This window comes from Callithrix jacchus, chromosome 3 (assembly GCF_049354715.1).
Source record: "Callithrix jacchus isolate 240 chromosome 3, calJac240_pri, whole genome shotgun sequence".
In the NCBI taxonomy this organism is placed as follows: Eukaryota; Metazoa; Chordata; class Mammalia; order Primates; family Cebidae; genus Callithrix; species Callithrix jacchus.
Window position 1 is genome coordinate 41,083,970 of NC_133504.1, and position 27,840 is coordinate 41,111,809.

At 38.0% G+C, this 27,840-nt stretch overlaps 1 protein-coding gene across 4 annotated transcripts in view; it reads right to left on the reverse strand.

The window, feature by feature from the left end:
* Nucleotides 1-27,840, reverse strand: part of LOC103791793 (putative NBPF family member NBPF5) — a 77,684-nt gene that overhangs the window by 49,284 nt on the left and 560 nt on the right. For 3 of the 4 annotated variants that reach the window (XR_013532847.1, XR_013532849.1, XM_078366367.1), the window contains exon 2: nucleotides 14,844-14,954. The gene's annotated coding sequence lies outside the window, so the exon portion shown is untranslated. Of the gene's footprint in view, nucleotides 1-14,843; nucleotides 15,032-27,840 lie in introns of those variants that run through there. The other variant, XR_013532848.1, reaches the window with a different exon arrangement.

Consider the following 27,840-nt stretch of genomic DNA (forward strand, 5'->3'; position numbering starts at 1 on the left):
CAGCTAGGCTGTGAACTCTCTGCATATAAGAAACTTATCTTGGTGGGGTGAAGTGGCTCATGCCTGTAATCCCAGCACTTTGGGAGGCTGAGATGGGTGGATCAACTGAGGTTAGGAGTTCAAGATCAGCCTAGCCAACATGGTGAAATCCCATCTCTATTAAAACTACAAAAATTAGCCAGGCATGGTGGCAGGCACCTGTAATCTCAGCTACCGGGGAGGCTGGGCAGGAGAATGGCTTGAATCCAAGTGGGCGGAGGTTGCAGTGAGCTGAGACTGTGCTATTGCACTGCAGCCCGGGAGACAAGAGAGAAACTTCGTCTCAAAACAAAAACAAAAACAAAAACAAAAACAAAAACAAAACCTTATCTTATATTGGAAACCCCCAAAGCTTAGCACCTGAATATGGCAGAAACCCAGCCTTTGTATACATTGACAGATGAGAAATCTCGACATTTTCAATACTACTAGTCACCATGAGTAACATTTGTAAAATTTATTGAATTTAATTTAGCAAATGTTGATAGAGGGTTACCTATGTGCAAGTCTCTGAATTTGTTACTACAGAGGATTTAAAAAAAAAAAAAAGCAGACACAGAAAAAGGCACACCTTTTTCTTTTTAGCCAACTCACAGTCTAATAGGTGAGAACAAATGTGACATGTATAATTTTTTTAAATGATGTTAGTGCCATTAGAAAAGTATCAACAAAAATTGTAGATTCAAAGTAGGAAACCCTTATAAAGTAATCTGAATAATGGCCATCCAAAGTAGCAGTCACTAATCCCTGGAATCTGGAAATTTTGCCTTATAAGGGAAAGGGGGCTTTGCAGATGTGATTAAAGTAAATTGGGGAGAATTTCTTGGAATAAGTGAGTTCTCAATCCAATCACAACTGTTATAAGAAAAAGGTAGAAGGAGATTACGCTGGTAGAGGAGAAGGTGATGTGAACACCGGCAGAGAGAGATTTCAAGATGCTGCTCTTGGAAGACTGGGGTAATGCTACCTGCATAAGACAAGGAATGCCAGGAGCCAATAGGAGACGAAACAAGAACAGAAAATCAAACACCGCATGTTCTCACTCATAGGCGGGTATTAAACAATGAGAACACCCATCAATATACATTTGATGGCTTAAACAAATGGACACAGGGAGGAGAGCATCACACACGGGGGTCTGTTGGGTGGAAATAGGTGAGGGACAGCAAGGGGTAGGGAGTTGGAGAGAGATAGCATGGGGAGAAATGCCAGATATAGGTGAAGGGGAGGAAGGCAGCAAATCACACTGCCATGTGTGTACCTATGCAACTATCTTGCATGTTCTTCACATGTACCCCAAAACCTAAAATGCAATAAAAAAGAAAAATAAAATAATAATAAAAAGAGAAATAAATTGAAAAATAAATAAAATAGAAACAAAGCAAAACAAAAAACAAGGGAAGTTTTCTCCACTACAGCCTCCAGAAGGTGTGCAGACCAGCCCATAACTTAATTTCTGACCTCTAGACACATGAAAGGATAAATTTCTGTTGTTTAAGCCATCAAATGTATATGAGCTTATTACAGTAGCCATAGGAAACTAACACAACCTTTAAAGAAGCAAGTGAGAGAAATAGTGAACACTTCACAGAGAAGCACCTTTGAAGTGGTGTTTGAAAGGGTGATACAGAATCTTAATATGGAAATGGAGGATGATGGGGGTAGAGGAGAGTGCTGAGGTGGAGTCAGTCATAAACACAGCTGAGCCACAGTGCCACTGCATAGACACTGTCATGATGAATTCTTGCAAAGTGGTGCTGAGAAGTGAAAATCAAAGACAAATTCTGTACAGTTCTCAATGAAAGAAAGCCATGAGCCATGGATCTCACATTTAGTGGAACATTTTCTATGTACTGATAAAGTTCAGGGCACTCCAAAAGATAGCACCTTGGCATATTGAATATTTTAAGCTAAAGGAATTTGAAAAAGATGACAGAAGTAAGGTCTCTCTGACCTTTTCCTGCCCTTCTCCCCTGAAGCAGGTCATGAAATTTAGGAAGGATTTTCTGGCCTTTTCCTGAAGCAAGTCAGAAGACCCTCATGTGAGAGGTACCCTTCTTATACGGGGAGGAAAAAAATATCCTTTTCTGCAAAGATAAGAGGATGCAGAGAGGAATCTGAATAAGGAAAAAAAATATCCTTTTCTGCAAAGATAAGGGGATGCAGAGAGGAATCTGAATAAGGAAAAACATATCCTTTTCTGCAAAGATAAGGGGATACAGAGACGAATCTGAATAAACTGGCCTTGCTCACTGTGTCCCAGTTTGTTACATTTAGTTCATACCCCCTTTGTACTATCATATTTCTCTGTGACTCTCCATTTTACATCAAACCTACTTAAAAAAAAATCAACTTCTGTTTAACTGTTTCTTCAGGTCTTTATTTTCTTAGAAAACCTCCCTGTAACATAATATGTTTGTGTGACTTTCTCTTGTTAACTTTTTGTTATAGTGGCCTCAACCATGAATTCAGAAGGGGAGAGAAGGTTAAAAAAATATTTTATGTGATCATGGTATCTCCCCTGCAGAAAGCAGAAACTGGACCCCTTCCTGACACCTTACACTAAAATTAACTCCAGATGGATTAAAGACTTAAACATAAGACCTAACACCATGAAAACCTTAGAAGAAAATCTAGGCAAAACCATTCAGGACATAGGAGTAGGCATGACCAAAACACCAAAAGCATTGGCAGCAAAATCCAAAATAGACAAATGGAACCTAATCAAACTCCACAGCTTCTGCACGGCAAAAGAAACAGTCACTAGAGTGAATCAGCAACCAACAGCATGGGAAAAAAGTTTTTGCAGTTCACCCATCTGACAAAGGGCTGATATCCAGAATTTACAAAGAACTAAAACAGATATACAAAAACAAACAAACAAACAAGCCCATTCAAAAGTAGGCAAAGGATATGAACAGACACTTTACAAAAGAAGACATACATGAGGCCAACAAACATGAAAAAATGCTCATCATCACTGGTCATTAGAGAAATGCAAATCAAAACCACATTGAGATACCATCTCATGCCAGTTAGAATGGCAATCATTAAAAAATCTGGAGACAACAGATGCTGGAGAGGATGTGGAGAAATAGGAACACTTTTACACTGCTGGTGGGAGTGTAAATTAGTTCAACCATTGTGGAAGAGTGTGGTGATTCCTCAAGGACCTAGAAATAGAAATTCCATTTGACTCAGCAATCCCATTATTCTGTATATATCCAAAGGATTATAAATCGTTCTACTATAAGAACACATGCACAGGAATGTTCATTGCAGTGCTGTTTACAATAGCAAAGACCTGGAACCAACCCAAATGCCCATCGATGATAGACTAGACAGGGAAAATGTGGCACATATACACCATGGAATATTATGCAGCCATCGAAAACGATGAGTTCATGTCCTTTGTAGGGACATGGATGAACCTGTAGACCATCATTCTCAGCAAACTGACACAAGAACAGAAAATCAAACACCGCATGTTCTCACTCATAGGCGGGTGTTGAACAATGAGAACACATGGACACAGGGAGGGGTGCACTACACACTGGGGTCTGTTAGAGGGAATAGGGGAGGGACAGCAGGGGGTGGGGAGTTGGGGAGAGACAGCATGGGGAGAAATGCTAGATATAGGTGAAGGGGAGGAAGGCAGCAAATCACACTGCCAAGTGTGTACCTATGTAACTATCTTGCATGTGCTTCACGTGTACCCCAAAATCTAAAATGCAATTTTAAAAAAGCATATAGACTACAAAAGCTCCCGAAAAAAAAAGCCATCCAGTTTCTTTTTGCTTTTTTTTTTCAAGATGGAGTTTTGCTCTTGTTACCCAGGCTGGAGTGCAATGGCACGATCTCAGCTCACCACAACCTCCGCCTCCTGGGTTCAAACATTTCTCTTGCCTCAGCCTCCCGAGTAGCTGGGACTACAGGCATGCGCCACCATGCCCAGCTAATTTTTGGATTTTTAGTAGATTCACCTTTTTGACCAGGATGGTCTCAATCTCTTGACCTCGTGATCCTCCCGCCTTGGCATCCCAAAGTGCTGGGATTATAGGCGTGAGCCACCATGCCCGGCCACCATCCGTTTCTTAAATAAAAAGCAGAAGAAAGGACAAGGATAATTTTTCCAACCAGGAAATGCTTTGCCACTATAGCATCCAATACATGATCACAGAGAAGCATCAGTAAAAGATGTTTTTCCATTGTTTCCAGTCCATCTGTCCCTGACATTTTGCTAATTATCTCAAAAAAGAATTACTGCATAATTTTCCTTTCACTTCTATTTCTAATTAAGGGTAACAATTTCTCTTGGTGAAAAAAAATATATTTTAGCAGTCCCCTACAGCCAAGCACTAATCTAAACACATTACAAGTACTAATTTATAGGAAAATCACAACAGCCTTAGCTACTAATAGGTAAGAAAACTGAGACCTACAGATGTTGAAAGGAACTCAGTTAAGGTGATACAGTTATTAAATAAGGAAGCTTATGATCTCTTCACCACTATCTACCATTGCCTACACCTGCCAAGAAGCTTAATTCAGTTTTAATTTTGCGGGGGGGTGGGGGGAATGAGGATTAGGGTTAAAATTTTGTCTGTTTAGAGATAATTCTAATTATTTATTGTACTATCCATCTAACATACTATCTATTTGATCAATTGAAATAAAAATAGCCCAGTATGTGCAACTCAACTATTTTTCTTTACTGTTTTCTTTCCAATTTTGGAGGTGGAGGGAGGAGTAGGTACAAATCATTTATAATTCATTTATAATTGGAGAATGTAAAGTAAATCCATATCAAACATCATTAACCTCATTTAAGAAAAATTCTCTTCGATGTCATCTTGAACTTTATTTTCTTTGGAGAGTTTTTTTTTCCAGCAAATAAACTTGACAAGCAAGTGTGTAATATTTTCTATGGAATTTGCCAACTTCAGAAATTAAATTATCAGTTTTAAGGGGGGCTCGGTTCCCATAATAACATTTTTAGGTATGTTATCAGCAAAGAACTTCTCAGTGTCGTGGGAAATTCCAATTTGGAGAGCAGATGATTAAAATAATTGAATCTAAATAAAGCTTGTAAGTTTTGGTTCTTGCTTTTCTGACTCCAAGTATAATTCTCTGTATTCTTTCTTTCTCACACATCTGTGATTTGTTTTTTCAACTAACAACGATGAACAACTGTCTCAGGTTTCTTTTCAAAATTATTGTGCAGGCCAGGCGCAGTGGCTCACGCTTGTAATCCCAGCTTTTTGGGAGGCCAAGGCGGGTGGATCACGAGGTCAAGAGATCGAGACCATCAACATGATGAAACCCCGTCTCTACTAAAAAAAAAAAAAATATATATATATATATATATATATATATATATATACACAAAAAATTAGCTGGGCATGGTGGTGCGTGCCTGTAATCCCAGCTACTCAGGAGGCTGAGGCAGGAGAATTGCCTGAACCCAGGAGGCGGAGGTTGCGGTGAGCCGAGATCGTGCCATTGCACTCCAGCCTGGGTAACAAGAGCGAAACTCCATCTCAAAAAAAAAAAAAATTATTGCGTGGTGTATTAAGAAGAGAAATTAAAAGTGGCAGTTTGGTGCAGGCCAACCTTCACAGGGGTTTTGACTACATGATTATCATTGTGGTTCAGAAGCTGGTTCTTACCTTTTCAGGTATAAAAACATTGCCGTGCAATGTGGGGGTGATAAGGTAAAGAAAAGCTGACATACATTACCTAATGTACAAAACACTGTTGCATAAAGACAATCCTAAATTTCACTCATATAAATGATTTACGTATTCTTTACCTAATAAGAAACATATATAGTGAAAATGAAGTTATTGTCTAAAGACGGCTTTGCAAATCTAGAATCAGGGGATACAGAAGGCAAATGCATCAGCTGATAAAAATCAGTGCATGAGTCTTTATGCATCTTTATGAATCTTTAGTGTGGCAGGCAGAGGTGATTGCCTAGCAAACTAGAATACTTCTAATGGGGCTGAAGACAGAATAACCAATTCTTATCAAGAAACGCTTCTTTCATATAATCCTGGGACGATGGCATGACGTAGGGTCAAGAGCACAGGCTTTAGAGTCAAATTCTGCTGCTACCCTATGATCTTGACTATAATCTCTAAATTTCAATTTCCTCACTTAAAATGGGTACAATAATACCTTCTTCACAGAGTTTTGAGAATATTAAATTCAACAGAAAAACCAGAAATGCTTAGTTTAGTGCCAGTATAACAAAGCGGTTTTCCCCCTTTTTAGCAGAACATTGTTTGTGACAGTCACATCTCATTCTTTCCACTCAGAAGGTAGAGACCCTATTCCCTTATTTTTTTTATTTCCACATCTAAAACAGCCAGTGTTGTGAATCAGAGTTCACTGTGAAATATTCCATTGATTAGCCTCACATAATAAGTATTATTTCTTACTAGCTTTTCTTTTAGAAAGTAACTGTTTCTTGAAGATCTTAGAATTCCATACAATAACCTTCAACATAATAGTTAAATTGATTAGATAATATTTAACGCTAACTGACTTTTGGTTCCCATCTACAATTTCCTCATCTCTGTTCATGTACATAAAAAGCAAATATAAATGGCACATATAAACTAAATATCAAATAATCTATACAACAATGGGAAAGCAAAGAATATAGCTTTAAGCATACCTACAATTACAGCTGTTTCCTAAAGAACAGTTAATGAAATGAATTAGTACAGACAAGTGTTAAAAAAAGCTTTGCCATTTAATGCCATAGATTATGAAATTCAAATATATACTGTTTGAAAGTGGAAATATATTCTCTTTGCTTAATTAACTGCACTCACTCTTACAAGCTTTTTTTTTTTTTTTTTTTTTAGAGACGGAGTTTCGCTCTTGTTTACCCAGGCTGGAGTGCAATGGCGCGATCTAGGCTCACTGCAACCTCTGCCTCCTGGGTTCAGGCAATTCTCCTGCCTCAGCCTCCTGAGTAGCTGGGATTACAGGCACACGCCACCATGCCCAGCTAATTTTTGTATTTTTTTTTTTTAGTAGAGACAGGGTTTCACCATATTGACCAGGATGGTCTCCATCTCTTGACCTCATGATCCACCTGCCTCGGCCTCCCAAAGTGCTGGGATTATAGGCTTAAGCCACCACGCCCGGCCTCTTACAAGCTTTTTTAAGAAAAATTTAAAAATAATTGTTGAGTGTGTGTTTGAAATCTGGGCTTTAGGGTCATCTCTGGCTCATCTACCTAATGGTATATATCCTTGACAAGTTACAATAGCTGAGTCTTAGCTTCTGCATCGATAAAGTTGAACTATCAAGCTTATTTTGAGGCTGGAATTCTATCATATATAATTTATAGAGCACAGAAACTGCCACAGAAATGCTCAATAACCACTCAATTATTTTTATCAATTGTAGTAATTTGTTAACGTTAGGATGTTAGCCCCAAAACATACATACCCACCTATACATATGCAGATACGTGTTCATAAATATACTTTTCAGCACAAAAAACACTAAGCCATCACAGCACAAATGTGAAAAGACTCTCACATAAATCACTAAGTAAGTATGTAATATTTAGTTTGGCACGTAGCTAAAACTAAAAAAAAAAAAAAAAAAAAAAAAATCCCACCCTACACCCTATCCATGAAGAGAGGGGTCAAGAGAATTCACATCAACATAATTACCAATATGTGTCACCATCCATCAGGATCAACATACAACCCTGTGGCTATTGGCAAGAAAAGCAACACAAAAAAGTCAGCTAGTGGCAAAGACATGCCACTTTCTATTATTACTAAGAGAACAAAATACAATATTTCTCTGATAGTAAAGTACTTTCCCAGTTTAAATTTAGCATCGTGTTCCTTATGATTTTGAGGTTTTGCACTCTAACAATTTTAAATCAGATACAATGATTTTGTATCACAAGCAGTAGGTTAACTAAGGAAGCCAAGAGAAAATTTTTCAAATATATGTGTGTATTCCCTCTGGTGCTTCATTCCCTCCTAAGAGCAAAGTGGAGCCAAATAAAACCCATAACATGCGAAAAATGAGAATATGTTATCACCATTTCAAGTTCAAGATGTTAGGCTGTTTTCATAAGAAGGCAAACCAGTATGTCAGGATAGAATTAACTACTGTCTTCTGGAAGATGTGCTAAGCAGATAAACGGTTGTCTAGAACAGCTCGTAAAGACACTGTAAAGAGCGTAGTAAAATACACTGGAAAGACCTTTATATTTTAAGTCAAGCTTCTCACACTGAAAGTCAATCATTAAGGCAGGCTTTTCTCTTTTGCCTCTTTGATCCTAAATTTTCATACTATGTGTTAATGCATTATTTCCACACTGCATATAACACAATCTAATGTAACTTACAGGCCAAAATTAATAGCTACATTCACACATGACATTTTAGCAGAGATCTCACTCATCATTACTTACATATTTTGCTACATTATTCATTCATCAACAAAGCTCTGTGAGCCTCAATCCTGGATTGAAGCAATCAGATGACTGTTCTGCCAATGGATCGCAACTATCCTACCAAGGGTAGAAAAAAATCACACAGGAGAGGAGTCAGGTGCCCCTGCAAAGGCTTGGTATCCAACTCTGCCTGGGTCCTGGATGCGACCTAAAAATCCAGTTTAGGTCCTAGTCAGTGTGCTTTCCCACTACTCTGAAGGGGTTTCTCCAAACTTCTTCCTTAAGGTCAAAATCCACTACCACATTGCCTTCCCTCTCACGGCAAATGACTAAATTTTCTATGTCACAGAAAAGAGAAGCCATCAAAGGGGGTCTTGCTCCATAATCTGAATACATTTACATTTTGCACTTTCTTCTCTCTCAGAAGAGGAAGAGGCAGCACTACCTACCCAAATTTAATCTATTTGCCTTTCTTCTCCCATGAGTTTAGGGATTCTTCTCTTACTTGTATAGCACTATCATGATAACAGGTTTTCAATCCAAAGCAAAAAAAAAAAAAAAAAAATCCATCTCTTCTTGATGCGATATTCCTCTGTAGTTATTGCCCGATCATTAGCTGCTTAAAAGAGGTATCTGTACGTTTGGTGTCCATTTCCATCCATTTATTGCTCAATACACTGCAATCAGCCTTCGTCACCAGCATTTCGTTCCAGTTGCCCTTTATAAAGTCAACCATAACCTCCTTGATGTATTATCAAATGCATTACTCTTAGTCCTTATCTTAATTTGTCTGCGGAATTGTGGATCTTAAACTTCTCTCTTCAGCTTTGGGGATTACTACCATGCTATTCTGCTCTCCTTCTAATCTCCCTGTTCTCTTCTTCTCACTCTCTGATGTTATCTCTTTTTATTCTGCTTATCTTTAAATTTTTATTTCCCGTCACCAGTCTGAGGACCTGTACCATCTCATCACCTAGTTTTTATTGCTTCATACAAGGATGACTGTGAAAAATTGCCAACATCCCAGACCTCCTGCTTGAACTCCAAATATAATTATCTTTCAGATATCCTGCTTGGTTCCTCAGTGACTTATAGCCAAATCAAGGGCAACATGCTTAATATTGAACATTTTTACTGTTCCTCCTAAACAATGCTTTTCCTCTAAATTCCCTACACCGTATCTAACCAATTATTGAAGCCAGAGGCTTGCACGTCATTCTAAAATTCTTCTTGTTATTCATCCACCACATCCAATCATTCACCAGCTCTTACAGATTTACCTACTAAAGGTCTTGGGTTTGTGAATTTCCCACTTATCTCAATTGCCATTGCTTTTTTACTTGGCCTATGTCTACAACATCACCTGAGATATAAAAAGAAGTAAAGGAAAAAAATAAGGAAGCAAGGAAGGAAGAAAGGAAGGAAGGAAGGGAGGGAGGGAGGGAGGGAGGGAGGGAGGGAGGGAGGAAGGGAGGGAGGGAGGAAGGGAGGAAGGGAGGAGGGACGGAGGGAGGGTGGAAGGGAGGGGCTAGATATAACTCTCTAACCATCTTCCATGGTCCAAGTCCTCACCACCTCAAATCTGGATTATCTACAGTAGCCTCCTAAATGACTCCTTTCATACTTATCCTTCCTGTCAAAGATATTGCTCCCAAATATAAACCAGATTATAATACAACCCAGATTACTATTCTTTAATTTATTCCCAATTTAGGATTGCCCAAACTATTTTAACAATTAGACCCAGCTGTCACGACCCAAGCATTGGTAATGTCATCTTTTATATCAAGTGTTATGCTGGCAGCAATCAGGCTGATATAGGCTCTAACATCTTCAACACATGATAGCCAAGCTTATTCAGAATATTGCCAATAGGAGAGGCACCTATCAGTGCTACTTTTCATTACTGGAACTCAGTCATATGGCTACATCTTGTTCTGAGTGAGGCTGCAATACAGTCAAGCTGTGACCCAAGAAGAAGAAAGATTTGGGTTGTGTACTATCAGCCTCTGCCTTATTTTCCCATTGATGCAACATAAATTCAAATTTCTTTTGTTAACACACTACATCTGTCTACTCTCTATCTTCTAGCATCAACTCCTCCACACTGATCCACGCAACCTATGTTTTAGGTATAACCAGCTTGCTTTCCTTAGCCTTGTCATGCTCCATAGTACCTTCATGGCATCATCTGGGATGCTTCCCTCTGCTTGAGTCACCATTTTCTCTACTCCCCCTTTCTTCCTTTAGCTAAATCTCTCACTTTCATAATCTACTTCAAGCTACATTCTACAACACCCAGTTGGGTATAGGTGACCATCACTTGTGTTCCCACAGCACCCTGCACAAGCACTGAACAAAATGATATATAGACATAGATTAATGTGTCCATTTTCTCCATTAACTGTATAGCAGTCAATTGTATTCCATTGAGTACAATAAAATGCATTTATCGGGGCTACTATGTAAGATTATATTTCTACCAATACATTCAAAATTATCCCCATGTTTATTCTAAAACTAATTTAATTAGGGCCATTTTTGTAGCAAAAATAGAATTTTATATTAAAGACAAATTTTCTCCCTTACTAAACATTTTAGATATTTTCATTTGTCAATTTTGGAAATTATGCTTTGATAGTCTCTGTGAAAATGCAGGTTCTCAAACTTTACTTTTCACCAGTTTTATAGAATTTAACCACTGAGAGCACATGTGCTATTGACTAATTCTATCATAGGCAGCAAAAATTTACACACTTAGATACATGCAAGTATGTAGACACTTGTGATCACGAACATTTTATTTTTATGTCTGCATAAACAAATGAGACAAATCGCAAGTTATTTTGGGCAACTGCAATTTGACAGTCCTCATGTGTGTACAAAAAACTTGGATTAGAATTCAAATAAAATTTGCTATGTAGAAGCTCTTTGGTTTAATTAGATCCCATTTGCCAGTTTTAGCTTTTGCTGCAATTGCTTTGGCATTTTTGTCATAAAGTCTTTACCCATGCCCATGTCCTGAATGGTATTGCCTAAGTTTTCTTCTCAAGTATTTATAGTTTTGGGTTTTACATTTAAATCTTTAATCCATCTTGAATTAATTTTTATATAAGGTATAAAAAAGGGGTCTAGTTTCAGTTTTCTGTATATGGCTAGCTAGTTTTTCCAGCACCATTTACTGAATAGGAGATTCTTTCTTCATTGCTTGTTTTTGTCAGGTTTGTCAAAGATCAGATGGTTGTAGATGTGTGATGTTATGTCTGAAATCTCTGTTCTGCTCCGTTGTTTTATATGTCTGTTTTGGTACCAGTACCATGCTGTTTTGGTTACTGCAGCCTTGCAGTATAGTTTGAAGTAAGGTAGCATGATGCTACAATTTTGTTCTTTCTGCTTAGGATTGCTTTGGCTATATGGGGCCTTCTTTGATTCCATATGAGATTTAAAATCATTTTTTCTAATTCTGTAAAGAATGTCAAGGGTAGCTTGGTGGGAATAGCACTGAATCTACAAATTACTTTGGACAGTATGGTCATTTTCACAATATTGATTCTTCCTATTAATGTGGATGAGTCAATAAACACAGCAAACCACCATGGCACACATAAACCTGTGTAACAAACCTGCATGTTCTGTACATATGTTTTTTTTTAGAAGAAGTTGTTTTTTAAAATAATTTAAATAAAATTAATTTAAAAATAATTTTTTCCTTGATTCAATACAAGTCAAAAAAATCTAGGTGAATTTTAAACATCTACCTTTATTAACTTAAGAGTTAGTAAGATTTAAATAAAAAGAAATAATTTACTGAGTTTGGGAAAACAAAACACATTGCTGAAATAAAACATTTTATTAGAAACATAGTAAAGTATTAAATTCAGATGACTTGAATTAAATTCCCTTCCTTACCATTTACAAAATCTGTGACATTGGGAAAATTAGTTCACATCTATGATCCTCAACAATTTCAAACACTAAATGGAGATTTAGCTTATGGTTAAGAGATTAACACTATAAAGAGACTTTCTTTTAAAAAAAATCATTAAAAATAGTTATCTTTTCAATGACATAATAAGCCTTTGTGGCAAGCTGGTGTTGCATCCTGGCCCAGGTTATACTTGAACTTTACATGGTCATTCTACCAATTTACAAGTGAATAAGCTCCTTCTTAACAAAGTGAGATCTCCAAGTGGGCCATAATAGGTAGGTGTGCCTGCAGATTTTCATGTATATAAATATGCACACACCCACACACACAAACATGTACAGACATCCCCTGGTGTGAGGAAGTCAGTGAAGGGAGGGTTTCAGTCTGGCTGGGAAGAGTATTTTATTACTGTTGATGTTTACAATCACTAGCAGGTAGTGGTAATAAAAGTCTCTCTGGCTTTTATTAGTTTTATTATTGTTTTTAATTATCTAATGACAGCATCTCCTGAAATAGCCTGTCTCCAGGGTGTACAGGTCTCACTGCCCCCACCATTGATCATTCCACTGTAAATATGTCTATTTACTCACCAATAAGCAGAATTAAAAAAACACAATTAAAACCCTTTTTTCTTTCTTTTCTCACACTAAAGCACCACGATAAAAAAATGTATGTCTCAGTGAGGCCAGGCAGCTATTTACATTAAGCTATCCAAAACTCTATAATATACATCTTATAATACCTTCTAGTACTTATCAAAGAAAGTTGTCTGCTGATTAAGGGCTCAGTTTAAAAAATTCAGAAAGAAAAATACACTTGAGAAATAGTACATTCCTGTTAGCTCTCTCCAGCAGTACAGGTAGACCCCTGGTATTCTTTTTTTTTTTTTTTTTTTGAGACAGAGTCTTGCTCTGTTGCCAGGCACCAGGCTGAAGTGCAGTGGCGGGATCTCAGTTCAATGCAGTCCCTGCCTCCCGGCTTCAAGCAATTCTGCCTCAGCCTCCAGAGTAGCTGGGACTACAGGCGCAAGCCACCATGCCCAGCTAATTTTTGCATTTTAGTAGAGACGGGGTTTCACTATGTTGGCCAGCATGGTCTCAATCTCTTGACCTCGCGATCCACCCGCCTCGGCCTCCCAAATTGCTGGGATTACAGGCGTGAGCCACCCCAACCGGCCGACCCCTAGTATTCTTAATGTTATTCTCCCTTTCTGTAAAAACTGGAAACCTCTACATGAGAAATATCTGCTTTTCTTTTCTTTTCAGAATCTTGCTTAATGTTTTGATGACAACAAATACCAGTTCTGTTTTTTCATTGGTCAATTTTCTGTTCTGAGCTGGAAGTGTTGCATGCTCCTCACCGTCATAGGCAGTGTTTCCTGAGGACTTGCTAAGTCCGCTTTCAAGGTAAGCAATCAAGAGTTAGGGCTCAGCTTTCCTGTCTGTTTTGCACATATGCTTCTGTCTCTCTCCTGGGGAGAGGTCAAAGTCCTTGATCTCTATCCTTCCTCAGCAGGATCACCTTTTATCTGCTCTGCTTCCCCAGGAGGACAGGGCACTACAGTGCCTGCCTTCTCTGTTACTGATGAATTAATTAACAACCTGGGAGACTTAAATGATTTGGAAGGATGCTAGAATCCTCTCACTTGTGCTTTCACAAAACAGATTATGTTTATTCATTTTACAAGACCTATATTTTTAGATCAATGACCTTTGGATGTATGATTCATTCTGATTTCATTTTTTCCCAGCGGGTGCAGTTTCACATAAGCCTATTTTAAAACAATAAAGCAAGCAATGTTTTAAATGGAATATAATCTATTCTACACCTGTTTCCTTAGACTATTTTGATAGAAGTGAGTGGTTTCTATGATGAATTGTACTTTTACTATGCACTATATAACTCAAATATTTATATATTTCCCACGAGATTTTTTAATGTCATTTGCAGGGAAATAGCCATACATACAAACCAAGATATTTTTAGTTGAAATGACTGAATATTTTCTAAGCATAATTTGTCTGATCAAGAATTTATTTTTTAGAGTTTTTTTTAGGTTTTCTTGTCTTCTTATGTAATGAAAAATGCATCTGGATAGAAATAAATCCTGTAGATAAAAACTGTGTAACACAATCTGCTTACATGATTTCGTCCATTTGGTCACCAGAATCTTGATTTTAATGATCAAGAGTTCCCAATAGATCTCAATATCTCTATGTAACCATAGAAAATAATATTTACCTAAGGATAATAACAAGACATAAAAACTATCTCTTAAGCATTACTGCATTTACAGTCTAGAAAGACAATTACAAAGTTCACTGTAAATATTTTCTAAAGATACACTATGACCGTATTTCCCTCTTTGTTCTCACTCAGTGACCTCTTACTTAATGCACAAGAAGCAAACAATCCTTTCTTAACATTTCCACTTTGTACCTGGAATATTCACTTGTTTCTCCCATCAGTAGATGAAATTTCCAGGCACCATAAACTCCAGAATCACTCTTGGGTTGGGTGATCATATAAATTATCATCCAAACCATCTCACTGTTGAAAGCAAAAGGACAACGATTTATTATCTACACAAGGGCACCATGTGAAATCAAAGTTGACCTACACAAATCAGGATATATAGTCACACTATTTTTAGATGATCTAAAAGTCTAATCTAGGTTTATCCACAACAGTAACAAATCATCGGCTCTTGTCTAATTACTCTTGTCTAATTACTCTTCTCTCCAGCATCAGCTCAAGCCTGTTGCAAGAGTGAAAGCCTACATATGACAAGGGGATAAAGTGAGCACTTTTTTTCCTTGCCTTACCTTTTTTCCTACTAATGTGATACTGCTTTGGTATATTCCAACATGGTATTTAGAAGAGAGATAAGATGGTTAAGAGAGAAACAGGTCTCACCTGATGGATACAGTTGTCAAGTAGTATTGGCAGCCATTAGACAGAGCAGTTGTACAAAGCAGACTCTTAGATTCCACAATGAGGACTTAAGAATGCATTTCTGGTGTGGCAGGCCATGCCTTGCCTCCATCAGTGCATTTATGGTTCTCCATTCAACACTTGAGCTTCTGGGGATTCTTTCCCCTGTGATATTTGGCATATCTCCACACAGTCCTCTCAGGCAGAGTCCCTGTCCAAACAACCCCAGGCTACCTTTCTTCCATAAACCCACAGTTGGTCCATGGCAAAGACCCATGCCATGGATAGAAGCATGGCTTACTCTCTATACCACATCCCCTTGATCTTTCTGCTACAGACAGACTCTTACCTTAAATTTCTCCTAGCAAAAATAGCCTCAGCCTTAGGGATCTCCCCAGCCTTAGGGAACACATGCTAAATTCTCTAAAGAATGTTCTTGAAGCCTCTGTCATTTGATACAAGTGAGAGTGAAGCTCTCCACCATCTTCCTCTATGGGAACAGGCAGTTGTGAGTCAGGGAAAGTCAAAGACACATGAGTAACTCACTTCAAAATGATTCCCCCCAAAATCACTGGCCTCTTTAGCTCTCTTATAAAGGTTGGAGGTGAGTGATTGGCTAATGAAGATTTTCTTTTACTATTTTGTAGTATGTTTTGTATCAGTGATCCAGCATCTTTCTTTGTTTGGGCTGTGGAAAAGCTTGCCATTGATTTGCTTTTAGGGTCTCTGGAAACAAACACTCAAGCATCAGGGACAAACTTATTAAACATTGTGTTATACATGAAATGAAATGTGTAAATTAATGTACATATAGTGTCTAGTTCAACTACTGGCATATGGTAGGTGCCCAACAAATGATAGCTTGAAACAAAAAATGGCTGGGCGTGGTGGTTCCCAGCATTTCCGAAGGCTGAGGAAGGTGGATCACCTGAGGTCAGGAGTTCAAGACCAGCCTGGCCAACATGGTGAAACCCCATCTCTACTAAAAATAAAAAAATTAGCCAAGCATGATGGCAGGTGCCTGTAATCCCAGCTATTCAAGAGGCTAAGGTAGAAGAATCATTTGAATCCAAGGGGCAGAGGTTGCAGTGAGCCAAGATCATACATTTCATTCCAGCCTGGGCAACTGAGAGAAACTCCATCTCAAAAAAAAAACAAAGCAAAACAAAAAAACACAAAATGAAAAGTCACTAAGGAACTCAGTGACCTGATAACTTTTAGTCTAATTTTCAGGTTCCAAATTGCTCATCTCATGACCACTGCTTTAAGGTAACTAATTTTCTAGCTTGAGAACTCAATATGGAGTTTAAGGAGTTATTTATGTTTTGTGCAAAGGGCATTCTCTAAGTAATATTTCTTTATCCAGTGATTTCTGTGAGAATATACTCTGAAAATATCAGGTTGGTAATATTGTATGATTCCTTATCCCTACTGAATCCTTTATTTTGTATCGGTGTTCTCTGAAAGCCATGCTTTATCAGTAGCAGTAGTTTTGAACTTTAAGGCTCAGAGTGTCTTGTGAGAAGTTAATGAAAGCTATAAACCTTTTCAGTAGAAAATGCACATACACACACACATATTTTGAATATAATTTCAAGAGGTCCTGTGTTCCTTGAACCCCAATATTTGGAGAGCCTGGGTTGCAGGCTCCCCAGGTTCCCAAGAACAGCATCTCTGCATTGAGATGGTGTGAGAGGAGAGGATGGAGGTGTGTGAGATTATTCCACAGTCTTTTGGAGGGAAGATAATTTTTTTTTGCCTGGAATCCAAACCTAACAATGATTCCCCCTTGAGTAAACATATACTGTCTGTGCAATTCTTGCATGACTTTTAAAAATCATTGACTGATCTTTCCTTCTTCCCTTCTTCTTGGCCACTACTTTCACTATCATCAACCCCCTTCATTTCTCGCCAATGCTAGAAGCATAATAGGAGTCTTGGTGTTTACTCACTTCTTGCCTAATCATTTCACTTCACCAAGACATCAACATATATGTACATATGATTGATTTCCCCTCAGTAACCTACTGTTTTCCTCAATATCATCAATGTCCATCCAAGTAGAGATGCTTATCCTATTGGCTCATAGAGAGCTCTAAACACCAACATGTGGAGCTACAAAGCAGCTCATTTTACCCACATGATTGCATTAAGGAAGATAGATAGCCACATGGAAGAGGTGAACAAGGATGGGGTTAGAGAGAGAAGAAATACATGCCATGGTTCTTTAGGCTACTGTGTCCTGAGGACCCAGAGCAAGACCATATACTGCAAATGGTATTCATGTACATCTCTGCTGTAGCAATGGTTATACTGAAGTCCCTGTTTCCCCCTGCTTTTGGGACCTGTTTGGGACTGCTATACTAGCTTTCAAACAGTGAATAAGAATATTAGAGATCATCAGACTTTCCTCAAAGGACTTATTTTTTGTGTCAAAGATCTTTAATGAATGTGTTGTCTTGCTTTTCTGAAAAAAATAGTTTACAGATGGAATTATATCCTCTTAATTGTGTCCTGAGCATAGTATAACTCCATGCAAGTATTTGTATATATTTCTATCCTCTGGCTTTTAATTTCTTCTGACTGACTTTAGGGCAAAGACAGTAGTGAGAATATTGCTAGGGCTAGACCTTGGTAAATTATCAAATAAATGCACTCAATTCAGTCTTCTTTATGCTTCCTGCTCTAAGCTGTCTTCTAACTAAGCCCTGACATATTCAAAGTATTAATATAATTCCCCAAAACACAAACTAAAAAGCTAACCAAGCAGTCTGACAAGCTCATTTCCTAGCCATGAGGGGTCTCTGAATTTCATTAGACTGTCAGCTCCTTGAGGGCAGAGACCATGTCTTAAAAAAAAAATCTATATTTGATCTCTAGTGCCTATAACAGTAATTATCCCAAAGTAAGTGGACAATACTCAAATGAATGAATGAAAAAGAATAAAAATTTTATAATTTATTTTAACATATTTATCTTCAAGTTTTTTGAGGTGTTCAAGAGTTCTGAAAATCCCAAACAATACTTTCATTGATTGAAAGAGTATAGTCTTGGATAAAACCACCCAATAGGCTGAGTGCATCATTATCTGGTTCTTGCAGAAATTATACACCTACAGGCCTGGTGCAGTGGCTCACACCTGTAATCCCAGCACTTTGGGAGGCCAAGAAGGGTGGATTGCTTGAACTTAGGAGTTCCAGCAAGCCTGGGCAACATGGTGAAACCTCATCTCTACCAAAAATACAAAAAATTCGCCAGGCATGGTGGTATGTGCCTGTAGTCCCAGCTATTCAAGAGGCTGAAGTGGCAGGATGACTTGAGCCTGAGAGATGGAGGTTGCAATGAGCCATGGTTGGGCCACTACTGCACTCCAGGCTGGGTAATTTTGTCTCAAAAAGAAAAAAAGAAATTATACAACTTCATTAATATTAAACAAAGACATACATAATTACTGATGAAGAAAGAAAGAGAAGGATTAATAACTGATACTCAAAGCACCTCTCTAACTCTAGCTTTGGTGAAAACTCTGAGGGAGAATGCCTTATAAAAGGGTATATTTGTCACTTGGATAACTGATCCTTCTACAAAGGGGACCAGATCCGATAATCTTATATTGAACTCCACTAATGGAAAAAAGTGTTACTACCCCATTTTAATGCATGAGAAACCCACCAGAGCTATCAGAGCACTGAAGAGAGAACTTTTATAGAAACAGAATGAGCCTGTTGATCACTAAAAATAACCAAGGATATTTATCAAAAAAAATTTTTTTGGCCATATAAGTAGTATAAATAATCTCAGAGAAAATGTGTTGGTCTTCATCCTAAGATAATATTGAGTTTCTATGGGTATTTATGTGTTGGCAAAGGAAGGTAGGAGGAGTGCCAGTTTTTTTATATACTTGTGCCCACAATAGCACCAAGTGATTTATCAGATGCAGTATAATGAGATCACTTGACTACCTGAAGGTGCAGGGATGTTTTTTCTACTCTTCAAAATAACTGGTTTTTGAGAACATATAGTGGAATGCTGGCAATTTTCCAGTATACACACTGCACACTCACACATGCCTACCAGACACTGGAATTTTTAATTTCCAAAGTAAACTTATCTTCTGAGTTAAATCGTTTGATAGTCAATACCAATCAACCAAAAGTGTGATTGTCAAATGCCAACATCATTTAGTGTTGCAGGCTCAATGTTTGCCTAATGGTTGCACTCAGTTGCATGTGTACAGAGCTATTACTATGGTAATATAAACACTGGGAGATATATTTCTGAATTTTTTTTCAGTTATAGCATTAGATGCATTTTATTTTTTCACACTTTTTAAATTTACTTTATGACCAACTACATGATTGTGAGAATTTGCACCAGGTTAGGAGTCCAATTTGTGACCACAGACAACAAAATTTGTTTACATACAAAGAAATCTTCAGCTAGAGTGTTTATTCCTAAGTTTATTTTCAACATATTATTCTCACTGATAAAAATTGCATAAATTTTCAAGAATAATACATATGCTTTATGTGATATAGCTTCTGCAGAAGATTTATATTTTAGTCTTTATCATGTAATGGAAGAAAAGTAAGAAAGGAAATGGAAAAGTTAAGAGTCAAGGTTAAAGTTGCACAATTTATCCAAACATGTGAACTCACAGTGTCCCCACAGCTTGCACAGTTTGCAGTCCTGAACACACACAGATACACATGCATATGTTGAGCAGCTTGTACCCTCTTCACAATCTGGGGAACCTCTTCTGTTTCTGTATTTGATCAGCAAAGCTCATCCTGTACTTACTCATCATTTCAAGTTAACAACAGCTCTGGAATGTATGCTGTACTACCAGTAATTGTGTATATTGTACCACAAGGAGTCATGTGAAAGAAGAAGTCATTCATTGCAACGAGACTGAGGTCAACACCATTATAAATTGAGAAAGCAATAATGCAATTTTAAAACAAAATCTATTGCAAGATATGTGGTATAAAAGGAAGAGGCAGCAGGTCAGGGAAACTGAGTTCCCATTGAGATGTGCCAACTTTGTCATGTGACTTTACAGGAAGCACACAGACTCTCCGGGTTTCCGTTCCTATATTTACAAAGCTAATGAGTGGGAATGGGTATCTACTGAGTCTCTTTCTGTTTCTAGCTTTTTTGTTCTCATTATGGAAACTATAAGAAGGACAGGCAAATTGAGTATTTAATCACAGATTCTTGGCCCTGCTGAGGTTTAGATCAAGGGAAAGGGGCTTCCTCCCATAAGGAATCACTTTATGCTTCAGCAGAAAATGAAGAAAAAGATGCTTCAGAGAAGTATGAACATCTTCATTAATAAAATCTACTTCCCTCATGTTATTACTAAGGATGCTTCAGTGACCCCCCCCCCTCAATTCTCTACTTTGGTTCCAAAAAAGTAAAGGAAGCTGTAAAATATAAGTGTTACCTGGAACAATAAACATACTAGATCAATAACTCTTACAGGTTTTGATCAATTTTTGACAATTTTACACTCTTAAAAATTACTCTGTCTACATAAAAACCTGCACAAGGATGTTTTTAATAGCTTTGTTTATAATTGCCAAAACAATTATAATTTTAATAGCTTTGTTTATAATTGCCAAAATTGAGCCAGTAGTAAGCAGGCACAAATGCAGCTCAAAACACTTTATTCAACCACTCCCCTATGGGAAATAGCAGTGATAAATCTTTAGTAATAAAGGAAAGTTTGACTAAACCATACTAATATTTAGAGCTGGTTAATTTCATGCCAGCCACCGTGGCCATATGATTAACCTGGGCTAACAGAACTCTGCATAAAGAGGTCTACTCTCAATAAAGCTAAGCTCCATCTAAGTTGTAAAAAACTCCAGCTGAAATAAAATATATTATAAAAGTGGCTTTAATATCCTGAAGACACAATAGCTAAGACCCAAACTGGGATCAAGTACCGAACTATGCTTAAACCTAAACTCTAATAGTTACATTAACGAAACTATTCACCAGAGTACTACAAGCAACAGCTTAAAACTCAAAAGACATGGCGGTGCTTTATATCCCTCTAGAGGGGCCTGTTCTACAATCAATAAACCCTGATATACCTCACCACCTCTTGTCCCCAGCCTATATACTGCCATCTTCAGCAAACCCTAAAAAGGTTGTAGAGTAAGCACAAGGACACACATAAAAACGTTAGGTCAAGGTGTAGCTCAGGAGGTGGCAAGAAATGGGCTACATTTTTTATGTCCAGAAAACCTCACGACAACCTTTATGAAATCTAAGGGCTCAAGGAGGATATAGCAGTAAACCACGAGCAGAGTGCCTGGTTGAATAAGGTCATGAAGCACGCACACACCGCCTGTCACCCTCCTCAAATATTACTCAGAAATCACTATTACTAATAATTTTCTATGTATGTAGAGAGGAGATAAGCTGGAACATGGTAAGTGTACTGGAAAGTGCACTTGTACAAACCAAACTGTAGCTTAACCCAAAGCATCTGGCTTACACCAGGAAGATTTTATCATAATCTGATCACTTTGAGCTAACTCTAGCCCCAAACCTCACTAAAAATATTATTAAACTATCTTAATCAAACCATTTACCTTAGACAAAAGTATAGGCCATATAAATTTTATCCCTGGTGGAAAAGACATAGTACCATAAGGGAAACATGAAAGAACTATATCAAGCACTAAAGAGCAAAGACAAGCCCTTACACCTTCTGCACAATGTATTAACTAGAAATAACTATATGCGGAGAACTATAGTCAAGTCCCCCGAAACCAGACAAGCTACCCAACAACAGCTGAAAGATCACACTCACCTATGTGGCAAAATAGTGGGAAGATTCATGAGTAGCAGTAACAAGCCTACCAAGCCTGGTGATAGCTGGTTGTCCAAGGTAGAATCTTAGTTCAACTTAAAATTTACTCACAGAATTACTTAATCTCTCTTTAAGTTTAACTGTTAGTCTACAGAGGGACAGCTCTTTAGACCCTAGGAAACTATCTTCCTACAGAGAGTAAAAAATATTACCACCATTGTTGGCCCAAAAGCAGCCACCAATTAAGAAAGTATTTAAGCTCAACATCTAACTGTCTTAAATTCTAATTACTTTACTAAACTCTTAACAACACATTGGATTAGTCTGTTACTTACTAGACGCAATAATGTTAATAGAAGTAACATGAAGACATTCTCCATTGCATAAGCTTATATCAGACTGGAATAACCCATTGACATTTGACAGCCTAATATTCATAAATGATATAATAAGCACCCTATTATTGTTTTTATTGCAAACAAGTAAAACTTTATTAGCAATTATTACCTCCTTCCCTAGCCATGATTTATCATTTCTCATAATGACTTTTATCATTTCTCAGAAGTATAATCTTCATAAAAATATACTTGTTTACATTTCTTTTAAGTTTTCTTTTTAAAAATATTCCTGATTTTTTTTTACTTTTTTTTAATTGTACTTTAGGTTCTGGGGTACATGTGCAGATCATGAAGGATTCTTGCATAGGTACACACATGGCAATGTGGTTTGCTACCTCCATCCCCCCATCACCTACGTCTGGCATTTCTCCCCATGTTATCCCTCCCCGACCTCCCCACTCCCTGAGTGTCCCTCCCTTAGCCCTCCCCAACAAATCCCAGTGTGTGATTCTCCCCTCCCTGTGTCCATGTGTTGTTATTGTTCAACACCCACCTATGAGTGAGAACATGTGGTGTTTGATTTTCTGTTCTTGTGTCAGTTGGCTAAGGATTATGGCACCCTATTATTTACATTGTTAACCCAACACATGCATGCTCTAAGGAAAGATTACAAAATTGAAAGGAACTCAGCAAATCTTACCCCGTCTGTTTACCAGAAATATCTCCTCTAGCATTACCAGTATTGGAGGCATTGCCTGCCCAGTGACATATGCTCAACAGCCATGATATCCTGACCGTGCAAAGGTAGCATCATCACTTGTTCCCTAAATAGGGATTTGGATGAATGGCCACATGAGAGTTCAGCTGTCTTTTACTTTTAATCAGTGAAGTTGACCTATCCATGAAGAGGTGCATAAACACAAATAAGATGGGAAGACCTTGTGGCGCTTTAATTCATTAGCAAATAAAAACTCAAACAAGCTTACAGGCTCTAGCCTACTATCCCTGCATTAAAAATTTTGGTTTGGGTGACCTTGGAACATAATTCAACCTCCAAACAACCTGAACTAAGACCACACTAGTCTAAGAGAGTTAACACACATTGACCCAGTAATTTGATCAATGGAGTAAGTTATCCTGGGGATAACAGCACAATCCTATTCTAGAGTTCATATCAACAATAGGGTTTATGATCCAATGTTGGAGCAGGACATCCTAATGGTGTAGCCACTATTAAGAGTTTGTTTGTCCAACAATTAAGGTCCTATGTGATCTGAGTTTAGACTAGAGTAATCCAGATCGGTTTCTATTCAACATTTCTCCTAGTATGAAAGGATAACAGAAATAGGGTTATTTCATAAAGTGTCCTCTCTCCATAAATGATGCTATCTCAGTCTAACAAACCATCACACACCCTACCCAAGAACAGGGTTTTTTAAGATGGCAGAGCCTGGCAATTTCACAAAACTTAAAACTTCATAACCAGAGCTTCAACTCCTCTTGTTAACAATGTGCCTATAATTAACCTTCTCCCATTATCCCCACTCTTATTGTTATAGCATTCCTCACACTCCTTGAACAAAAAATCTTAGGCTATGTACAACTATGCAAAGGACCCAACATTGTAGGTCCCTACGGACTGCGTCAATCATTCTCTGATGCAATAAAACTTTTTACCAAAGAATCCTTATGGCCCTCGACATCTACTATTGCCCTTTATATGACTGCTCCAACCATAGTCCTTTCCGTCACTCTCCTCTTATGAACTCCCCTTCTTATACCAGACCCTCTAATTTTAATTTCAGCCACATCAAGTCTAGCCGTCTATTCTATGATCAGGAAGAGCATCTAATTGAAAATATGCACTAATCAGCACATTACGAGCTGTGGCCCAGACAATTTCATATGAGGTCACCCTAGCCATTATCCTGCTATCAGTTCTACTGGCAAGCAGTTCATGTTACTTACACACAGTCATCACAATACAAGAATTCCTCTGACTGTTCCCACCATCATGGCCCCTAGCCATAATATGATTCATCTCCACACTAGCAGACTAGCTGAGCCCCTTTTGATCTAGCAGGAGAATCAGAGTTAGTCTCAGCCTTCAACACTGAATATGCCCCAGGCTCATTTGCCCTCTTCTTTATAGCAGAATATATGAGTATTATCATGGTAAGTGCCCTAACTGCTATTATTTTCCTAGGAGCACTACACACTGTGTAGACCTCTTCACCACAAATTTCATTACCAAGATACTTCTTTTAATCACTCTGTTTTAATAAATTCAAATGGCATACCCTCAATTCCACTATGACCACCTCATACATCTTTTATGAAAAATGCCACTTACAGTAACATTTTGCAGATGATATATCTCAATACCTGTCCTAACATTCCAGCATCCCATCCAAACATAGGAAATACATCTGACAAAAGAATTACCTTGGTAAAATAAACAATAGACGTTAAAGTCCTCTTATTTCTAGAACTATAGGAATTGAACCTACCCTGAGAATCCAAAATTCTCTGTGCTACCTATCATACCATGTCCTAGAGTAAGGTCAGCTCAATAAGCTTTCTGGCCCATACCCCAAAAATGTTGGTTATACCCTTCTCATATGAATTAATCCCTTAGCTCAACTTATTATTTCCCTCACCATTTTCACAGGGTCTCTTATAATGCTAGGCTGACACTGATTTCTCATCTGAACAGGCCTAGAAACAAACCCACTAGCCTTTACCTCAATCTTAATTAAAAAATTTAGTCCCTGCTCTACAGAAGCAGCCACCAAATATTTCCTTACACAAGCAGCCATATCTATAATTCTCATGATAGGTATCCTTTCCAATAACCTGTCTTCTGGACAATGAACAATAATAAATACTATCAATCAATTTTCATCCTTAATAATAATAGTGGCCCTGGTAATAAAACTAGGGATAGTCCCCTTTCACTTCTGAGTCCCAGCAGAACTCAAGGAGTCTCTTTAATGTCTGGTATACTTCTCACATGACAAAAACTATACCCTATCTTGATTATGTTTCAGCTTTTCCTATCAACAAATATGAACATCCTCCTATTAGGAGAACATCCTCTTAATCCTACAGTTAGGATTGTATCTACACAATCCTATTCATTATAATGGGCGGTTGAGGGGGACTTAACCAAACACAACTGTGTAAAATCCTAGCCTACTCCTCAATCACTCACATAGGTTGTATAATAGCAGTACTAATTTATAACCTGAACATTACCACCCCGAACCTGATTATTTACGTTATCTTAATAGCAACCACATATCTTAATAGCAACCACATTTCTAGCACTCAATCTGAGTTTAAGTACCACAACACTATCACTATCTCATGCCTGAAACAAATTAGCATGGTTGACACCTATAATTCCGCTAATTCTGCTATCCTTAGGAGGTTTACCCCCATTAACAGAGTTCTTGCCTAAATGATCATCATTCAAGAATTTACAAAAAACAATAGCCTTATTACCCCAAACATTATAGCTATCATAACCGTACTTGACCTGTCCTTTTACATAAGCCTAAACTATTCCATCTCAGTAACACTATTCCCCACATCAAACAATATGAAAATAAAATGACAATTTGACAACACAAAACCCATATTACTCTTCCCCCGACTTTTCATCTCTTCCACCTCTTCCCCATCCTCCATTAATACTAACTATAACTTAGAAATTTAGGCTAAATAAGACCGAGGGTCTTCAAAGCCCTTAATAAGTAAATTACATTTAATTTCTGTAACAGACCCAAAGACTGCAAGACTCTATTCTGCATCAATTGAATGCAAATCAACCACTTTAAAATTAAGCTAAACCCTTACTAGATTGGTGCAATTCAACCCACGAAAATTTAGTTAACAGCTAAACACCCTAATCAACTGGCTTCAATCTACTTCTCCCACCACTGGGGGAAAGGTGAGATAAGCCCAGACAAGATTGAAGCTACTCCTTTGAATTTGCAATTCAGCATGAGAAATCACAGCATGGCTGGTAAAAAGAGGCCTTGACCTCTGCCTTCCTATTTATAGTCTAATCTTACTCAGCCATTTTACCATGGTTTGGGGGTGGGGAGACTCACTTACATTCATCAATCCTTGATTGTTTCCAGCTAACCATAAAGATATCGGAACACTTTACCTGCTATTCTGCATATGAGCGGGAATAGTAGGCACTGCCTTAAGCCGTCTAATTCAAGCAGAACTAGTCCAGCCAGGAACTCTGCTAGGAGATGATTAGATTTATAATGTTATTGTTACCGCCCAAGCATTCGTTATCATCTTCTTTATGGTAATACCAATCATAATTGGAGGTTTGGGCAACAGCCAGTCCCTCTGGTAATTGGTGCACCGGACATGGCATTCCCCCAGACAAATAATATGACTTCTGCCCACATCTTTCCTACTTCTACTTGCAACCTCAATAGTAGAAGCTGGTGCTGGAACCGGCTGGACAGTTTATCCTCCTTTAGCAGGAAACCTAGCATATGCAGGAATCTCTGTGAATCTGACCATCTTCTTGCTTCACTGGGCAGGTGTCTCTTCTATTTTAGGGGCCATTAACTTTATTACCACTATTATTAACATAAACCCCCAGCCATATATCAGTATCGAACACCCCTTTTCATCTGATCAGTCCTCATCACAGCAGTGCTTCTACGCCTTCCTCTCCCAGCCCTAGCCACTGGTATTACTATACTATTAACTGACCATAACCTCAACACTATTTTTTCTGACCCTGCTGGCAGTGGTGACCCTAACTTGTACCAACATTTATTTTGATGTTTTGGTCATCCTGAAGTCTGTATCCTTATCCCATCAGGCTTTGTGATAATCTTCCACATCGTAACATATTATTCTGAAGAAAAGGAACCATTTGGGTACATGGGCATAGTATAAGCCATAATATCAACTGGCTTCTTAAAATTTATCGTATGGGTCCACCACATATTTACAGTAGGAATAGACATAGACCCATGAGCATGCTTTACCTCCACTACCATAATTATTGCTAATCTTCTGATGTCAAGGTCTTCAGCTGATTAGCTACGCTGCATGGAGGTAACATCAAATCATCTCCTGCAATATTCTGAGCCCTAGGATTCATTTTCCTTTTCACAGAAGGAGGCTTAACCAGCATCATACTAGCTAATTCATCACTAGATATTGTCTTACAGGACACACACTGTGTTGTAGCCCATTTCCTCTATGTCCTATCAATAGGAGCAGTATTCGCCATTATAGGCTTTGTCCACTGATTCCCCCTGTTTTCAGGTTATATGCTTAATCAGACATATGCTAA